Source organism: Meriones unguiculatus, chromosome 1, assembly GCF_030254825.1.
Source record: "Meriones unguiculatus strain TT.TT164.6M chromosome 1, Bangor_MerUng_6.1, whole genome shotgun sequence".
NCBI classification, from domain to species: domain Eukaryota; kingdom Metazoa; phylum Chordata; class Mammalia; order Rodentia; family Muridae; genus Meriones; species Meriones unguiculatus.
This window is the reverse complement of record NC_083349.1, coordinates 182,135,156-182,143,213: the sequence shown is the minus strand read 5'-3', so window position 1 is coordinate 182,143,213 and position 8,058 is coordinate 182,135,156. Positions and strand designations below refer to the sequence as shown.

The 8,058-nt window shown below is 44.5% G+C and overlaps 1 non-coding gene across 1 annotated transcript; it reads right to left on the bottom strand.

The window, feature by feature from the left end:
- Positions 1 to 3,581: 3,581 nt before the first annotated feature.
- On the bottom strand, positions 3,582 to 3,717 carry LOC132651746 (small nucleolar RNA SNORA17). The gene has a single exon (XR_009589315.1). It is a non-coding gene; the product is annotated as a small nucleolar RNA SNORA17 (small nucleolar RNA).
- Between the last annotated feature and the right edge of the window lie 4,341 nt (positions 3,718 to 8,058).

Sequence of the window (8,058 nt, the reverse complement as noted above, 5' to 3'; positions counted from 1 at the left end):
CAATATTTGGTTTTAATTCTTTGGATTTTTGTTTTGTTTTGTTTATTTTCAGACATGATCTTGTCATGTATCTTTTGCTGACCTGGAACTTACTATGTAGACCAGGCTGGCCTCAAAGTTACAGAGATTCACCTGCCTGTGCCTCCTGAGTGCTGAGAATAAAGGGCATGCACCACCCTGCCTGGAGGGCTCTTAAATTATAATTTTTTATATTAAAAATTTATTTATTCATGTGTTGTATATAGTAATACTCTGTCTGCATGTTTGCTTGCATGTTGGAAGAGGGTATCAGACTGCATTATAGATGATTGTGAACCACCATATGCTTTCTGGGAATTGAATTCAGGAAGAGCAGCCTGTCCTTTTAAACATGGAGCCATCTCTCCAACTTCTTAAATGATAATTTTTAAAAATTCATGTCAAAGAAGGAAAATGGACAAGGGTCAGAGAATACGGTTAGCAGGAGGCAGAGAAGGATTTGGTCAACTGTGAGACTGCTATAGGACCTGCCAAAGAGAACAGAGCAAGCAGCACCCAGTTAAATTGATGACTACAGACTCCTTTCAAAAACCCTCAGGGCTTTCCTTTCCAGGGGTGGAGAGAGGCCCTGGGTTTAACCCTAATACTCCAAAAGTATAAGAGAATCCTTCAACTATCTTTCTCTCAAGTTCCAGCAGGACAAAAGCAAGTATCCCTGACAGCATTAAACTCTTCCTTCTCCCCCAAATATTAGTTTCATTTCAGTTTATGAGAGAAAATTAAATAGATAAATATCTACATGATTAGATACATGATAGATAGATAGATAGATAGATAGATAGATAGATAGATAGATAGATAGACCAAAACAAGGGGAAGCTTCTATCATGCTCCAACTAGGAAGTGTATTTAACTAGTAATTCAAGATCAAAACTGATATGCTCCAAAAAGACTCTATGCATTTACCAACCCAAAGCTATTCCCAAAAGTTAGGAGAAAGAAAGACTTGGCAATCCCAGTACACCAACTGCAGATGGGTGTCACCCACATTTCTCTCTGGCCATTTATTTTTCTAATTACCACAACAAGTATTGGGCATCTTTATGGTATTTTCAAGCAGAATTTGTTTAGTTGAATCTCCTCCCCCAACCCATCCATCCACCTGTCTCCTCTCTTCTTTCACCTCCCATGTGTCCTTCTGCAATGCTCATTTTGCCTCTCACCCCATCTTGGTTTCTTTCTCTGTTAATGATAAAATACCCTGACAAATGCAGCTTAAGTGAGAAAATATTTCTCTTGGCTCACCAGGCTACAGTCCATCAGGGCAGTCACAGACGCTTGAGGGACCTGGTCATGCCGCATCCTTTACCAGGGCAGAGAGCAACAAATTCATACATGCAAGAGCTCTAGTTGCTCTCTCTGCACCTAAGTGCTGGGAGTAAGGCCACCATCAAACTGTGTCTCTGGCTTTCATAACCCCCTTGACTATCTAAGAATGATTTTCTAATTCCTGTCTGATCAAGTCAAGCACTTGAGGCCTTCCTTACCTAAGAGCTCAAGGAAAAGACATGAAGAGGATGGACCCCCCAACACTGTGACCTCCTGGACCAGGAGCACATACTGTGCAGCCACAGCTGCTTCATGCAACCACAGTCACCTGCAGAACTGCAGCTTCCCAGGACTGCCTCAGATAGTCCAAACACAATGGCCAAGAGCCTACTCAAAACACAAGCTGACCCTGAATTCCACAGTCAGAATACCAGACAATGCAACAGAGCAAAGTCAGGACAGGAAGAGCTTGCCTCCCACCCTTGAAGCTCTGTCAAGAAGACAGGAGGCCTCAGAAGGTCAGGATCCCCTGTTATGCTCTTAGTCAGATCTTCATGGTTGTCAGTGTTGCCCTTCTGGTCTTTGTCAACTTTCAGATCATCAAAAAACAAATTAAAATTAATTTAAAAGGTCTCCATTGATCTTGAGTCAGGCAGCATCTCATCCTATCAGCTAGAGTGAGGTTCTAATGAAGGGACAGAGGAGATGTCTTCATTAAAAGAGAAGACTGAGGAATGCAGAAACAGCAAAAGGTTGTTTGGGTGTTTCTGAGTGACCATCCTTTTGCAAAGGGCAAAGCATGGTGTGGGGTAGGGGAGGAGTCATGGATGATGAGCTGAGACTTTGTAGCCTGCAAGCATAGAAATGGCCATGTTTGTCTAAAAATCTGTCTATTACCACTCACTTTCCTGATCTTTCCAAAAGTCAGATTAACATCTCCATGGCTGAAACTTCAACATTAAGACTCCTATTTTGATTTGCCCAGCTGGCCCTAGCATGGACGCTCCATCCAGCCTGTGGCTTCTATAGAGCCTATGTAAGTGTTTTCCCAAGAAAAATGAAAGCATGCAGAGACTTTTGAAGATTTATTTCCATCATTTTAAATCATGTGTCTGTGTGTGGGTATGTGTGCATGAGTCAGTGCCTGGGGGCTAGAGGTGTTAGATTCCCCTAAGGCTGGAGTTACAGGTGGCTGTGAGCTGCCTGCCTGACTTGGGTGCTGGGATAGGAAGTACATCATAGTTGTCTGTAGGGACAGCAGGAAAGAGGGGACAAAAGGGGGTAGAGAGAAGGACAAGTTACAAGCTACAGAAGGAATTGTTCAGGGGTGATGGGTATTTTATTATTATTATTATTATTTAACTATGGAGATATTCCTAAAGATAGATGTGTCAAAGTTTACCACATGGTATGTGTTGGTACACACTTATTGTATGGCAAGCATACGTCAATAAAGCTGTCAGGAAGGTGTGTTTACAAAACTGACATGTGTTACTGGGTCTGCCACAGTGACAGAGTGCTAGCACAATCTGTGTGTACCTTCTGAAACTGAATGAACTACACGTGGATCTCTCAAAGTTTTGCTTGTTACCCTCATTAAATGCTACACTTAAAACCAGCATGATTATTTGTACTTAGAACATATAACTAGATTTCAAATGTTAATGTATAATCAATAGCCATTAAAATCCGTGGCTGTTAATGTCTCTCACTCTGTGGTGGTTTAGGGTTGGGGTTGGAGTGTTGACATCGAACCCAGGGCTCTGCACGTGTGAGGAAAGCAGTTGGACACAGAGCCATGCTCTCAGCGCCTTCCCACACTGTCATCTGAGAGATGATCCCTGAAAAATATCTCAGGAGGGTCTAGTGGCCTAAGAGAATCAAGTGACTAAGCTTCAGGAAAAATGAGGAGGCAAGGCCAGGGAGTTGGGGTGAGTGCAGGCAGGCAAGTTCTCAGTTCATCCATAAAGTTCTCAGAGCTCATGACCAGTCACCTAACATTTGACACCTTAGCCCCTTAAAAAAAAAAAAAAAAAAGACGACAAACTGGAGTATGATGGAAAATTAGATGACCTGGCCTTAGATTGAATACCACAATTGGGAGTGGAATTGGTTTCCCCTGATTAGGTAGCTTAGAACAAACAGCACAGGTTTTAGCACAGCCTCTTGGAGGTTCTAGGGGGAAAAAAAATCATTTTTTGGCTTCTTCAAGCTTCTACAGCCTTGCTGGTGACAAAGGCAGGCAACAGAGTCAGAGGCAGCTTTTTTCAGGGAATGTTAGACTGCTAATCATTCAGCCGTTCATAGGCCAGGACACTGAGAGAGAGTAGACACAGCCTCTGTCCTCTCTACCACCTAGTGACGCATGTGTGATACAGCAGTCACATCCGAGATGCCTCTAGAGGTAGGCTGAACAGATTTTTTTTGAGGAGGGACTTTAGGAACAAGAGGAATTTTGCCCTTGGCTTGATGATTATTGGATAAATTGACAATAGATATGAAATGCAGTAAGTTATAGGTGAAAGGGCATATGTACACGTATTAAATATGTGTAAATTTTTACATATAAAGTATGGAAAGCCAAGGAATGTTCAACTGGTTAAAGCTTAAATACCTTTTCACAGAGGAGAAGGAAGAGGGAGAGGTCATCAGGCAATTTCCAAAGGCTTATTAAAAAAAAAAAAAATTCAGGAGAATTGACTGAGCACAAAGAGAAGGCAACAGCCTGAGAAAAAGTTCTTTTAGTTTCTGGCAGGGATGGCAAAATGTCAAGCAAGGTGATCAGGGATGGGGGTACGAACTTCATTCAAAACCCACTGTGCAAAGCAAGTCTCCCAGATGACTCCACAGAGCTGCCCTCAGAGGAACAGGCATGAAGTCTTCTCTGGCTTAAAGATGCCTCCTCCTCCTCCTCTTCCTCCTCCTCCTCCTCCTCCTCCTCCTCCTCCTCCTCCTCCTCCTCCTCCTCCTCCTTCTTCTGGTTACATTGAGGTCTCTAGAGACATGGCATGGTCCTTGCCTTTGTGTAACTGTGGCCAAGACATCTGACAGAAACAACTGAAGGAAAGGAGGAGGGTTCATGCTGGCACACAGTTTCAGAAGGTATAGCCCATCACAGAGTGAACGGAGTTCATGGTGGCAGAAGCTGTTCACATCATGATGGCCAAGAAACTGAAAGTGGCCAGAACTAAAAGGCAGCCTCAGACTTCAAAGACCTGCCCTAGAGAGCTAACCTGCCAGTGAGGTCTTACCTCCTAAAGGCTCCAGGGCCACAAGCTGAGGAACAAGCCTGTGGGGAGAGGGACAGTTTGGAGACAAGCATAATGGGGATCACTGTGATTGCATTTCTTCTGGGAGAAGTTTTCTCAGCTGGATGACAACACTTCCCTGGGAGGGCAAGAGGAGGTTAAAAGTTTTTTTGGTTTTTGTTTGTTTGTTTGTTTGTTTTTGTTTGAGTCAGCTTCTCAGACCTTCTTATCTCCTTTGATTCAGAAGTATTGATACCTCGGGGTATCAGCTCCACACACAGTTCTTAAACAGGGCCTGTCTTCTCACCACACAGTATGTCAGTCCCGGAAAGAGATTTGAGAAAGGCAGTGTATTCCGAAAGCGGCCAACACTGAAAAAGTGGGTGCTTCAAGATTCTAATCCACCACTCGTAGTCTGGTCCTTAGAGCATTTGTATGTGGCTGCTTAGCAACCAAGTGAGGCAGGCACCATCAGTGACAACCACCCATATCAGCATCCTCCAGAGTCCCTTTCCCAGCATGCAAAGGCAGCCCAGTCTGCCATCTATATGACACACATGAGCATTCCCAACAGTCTTCCTAGCTACTATTTGAACTTTTGGAACACGTGCTAAATGACCTTGAACCAAGCACACCTCAAAATGTATCTAACTCCTCTACTTCTGGAACTGCGACCTTAGACTGTGCATGTACTTGCCCTCCCCAAAATGCTTTCCTATATGAACGTAATAGGTCCCCAAATAAAATCCCCAGACTTTCTTTGCTCCAGGAAGCATTACCATGGAAATAATTCCCTGTCTCTCCTTTCCTGCCACAAGTAGTAAACTTTTCTCCACTTTCTTTTTTTGGCTCTGCTTGATTTGTTTATTTGGGGCTTTGCACTAACCAGGAGGTGAAACCATTGTGTTTTGTTACAGCCTGAGATAGAGAATGGGGACTGGAGAGAAGGAAAAGTGAAGCAATAGACGGTGTGTGAGTACACAGCCAAGCCTCATGGGTTTTCCTAGGATAGAGGTTGAGAGGGTAATGATGCTAGCAGAGACAGAGGCATTGGTTGCTCTGAGAGGGCAGCTTGGAGTCAAAAGCTGAAGTCAAAAGCTTACCCAACGGATCCCAGCATAGCCTGGCATCAAGGGAAGGGTCTGTGGATTTGAGTGAGTTCGGAGTTCATGAGAAAGATCATAGGCAACCATCACCACAATGACTGCCATAGCAAAGGTGGCATGTACAGCAAGGCTGTGGAAACAGCTGCAAGGCCTCTTAAGATAAAGGAGAGTGAAGCTAGAGATTCACTAGAGAGAGCTAGAGAGTGAAGCTAGGGAGTCATTGGGATTCTCCATTACTCTATCTACCACACCCACCCTGCTTGATGAGACCACTTTCACTGACCAGCCAGCCCCCAGTCTTTCTCTCACTCCCCTCAGCAGTTCTCCTTGTAGCTAGACCCAAGCTGCTATGCTTTCTCCCTGTCTTCCTCCTGGTAGCTGCCCACTGCTGGACAGCCCCTCTCCGTTCCTCCAAATCGACTGAAATTCCTGTCTTCCTTTATCCACCAGCTCACACAGCAGCCTCTCCCCTGTGAAGCCTTTGTTTATCTGTGGCTAAAGAGTGCTCTCTATTCCCTGGAATGCCAGAGGACAGGGAAGTTGCACTCAACCAGTCCGGGGGGGGGGGGGGAGGAGGGGCAGTGTTATGATCTGAAAGTCCCTCACAGGCTCACGTTTGAACACTTGGTCTGCAGCTGCTGCTGCTGCTGCTGTTTGGGGAGGTTGCAGAACCTTTAGGAAGCAAAGATTGATGAAAGGAAGTGGGTCACTGGTAAGTGGACCTTGACCCTTCATGGTTCAACACCACTTCTGGTCCCATATCTACTTCCTGGTCTGTTGAGATGTGAAGAATCTCAGCCACATGCTCCCACTGTCACAGAATCGACCATGCCTTCCTTCTCCGCCATGATGAGCTGTGTGTTCTCAAACGAAGCAACAAAATAAACCTCTTCGCTATTAATTGCTTCCTATCAAGCCTTCGGTCACAACAAAGAGAAAAGTAACTAATTCAGTTGGTTTGTGAAAGCTTTCAGGGCTGGAATCATGCCTCATTTGTCTGTGCAGCCCCCACAGTCCACACCACAGAGCCCACACAGAGGCTTAGTGGGTGTTTATTCAATGCATGAGTGGATCAATGAATGGAAACAAGGCAGTGCCCAAGTGGCCATACTCTGCCTCCTAGCCCTGTGATACACTGGTCCTTCCAAGTCCCTTGATCTCAGAGCCTGCCATGTCTTGAAACTCAGGTGGCAGCATTGCCCCAGAGCAATATTGACTTTTCCGGATACCCGTGGCCAGGCTCAGCACATTTGTTCAGAGCTGTTCTAGCTTAGAGCATGAGCTGTACTTAAAAGGTGATGTAAACAGGGGAGAGTGGAGAATTCAGGCAGAAAGCAGAAGTATCATTTATCAAAGACGCTAAGTCTGGTAAGATGTTGTCTCTTTCTGAGTCAGGCTCCTGGGTCAGTCTTATCCTTCCATTTCAGGGACTCCTGATAAGTCCATTTTCAGCCATCGATATGGCCACCAAGAATATGTTCATGAACAATCGTTCATCATGATCTTATAAAAGTCACTGGGCTCAGGAACCAATGACATGATACAGAGCCAGAAACTTTATTTTGCTAAAAGGAGCCCACAGGAAGAAGTCCCATTACAGGTGAAACCACCTCCATTTTCATCAGCCTGTCATTGCTGATATCACCACCACTTTCATTAGCCAACATTTATTGACTAGTGGGCCAAACACAGCAGCGGAAGTCCTGGCTCACATACTCCAACCCCTTCACACAGATGCAGTCAGGGGTGTACATGTGTGTTTGTATGTGGACATGCATGTTTTTACACATGAACATAAACAGTCCATGTGCAAGCTCATAACTACTTCAACCAGTCCACAGAAGACCTCACTACTTTTTAAGCAAACCCAGGTTTTCATTTCTCATCAATAAATCTACTGTTTTGCTTACCACTTCCTAATCAGGCAAAAAGCTTTCAGGCCAGAGATTTATCATTTAAACAATAGACAACAGATATTAATTAAACACAGACTTCAAAAGCTCCTCCAAAGACTGAGTAGTATTGGCAGCCAAGGAATTGTGAATTGTCCTTGACCAGATGTTTTGGGTTTTGCCTTTGTCTGAGCGATGACATTCTGTACTCAGTATGGAACAGGGCAGAGTACTGACAAGGAAGATGAAAAGGAAAATTAGGCCTTTTAAGATACAATTCCACCTTCTCCTGAGTCAGAATCTCACATCAATGCCTACCCTTCCTCGATTCCTTTCTAATAGGATTTTATTTGGGATTCTTGGGATTGGGGACAAAGCTTAACACCAAGCCCTTCTCTGGAGCTATTTGACAGAAGCCATCATCCTTTGGACTACAGAATCGGTCACAGTGAACAACTGAGCAAGACAGTACAATATAGGTGTATGGGCAATACAGTAAGCGAA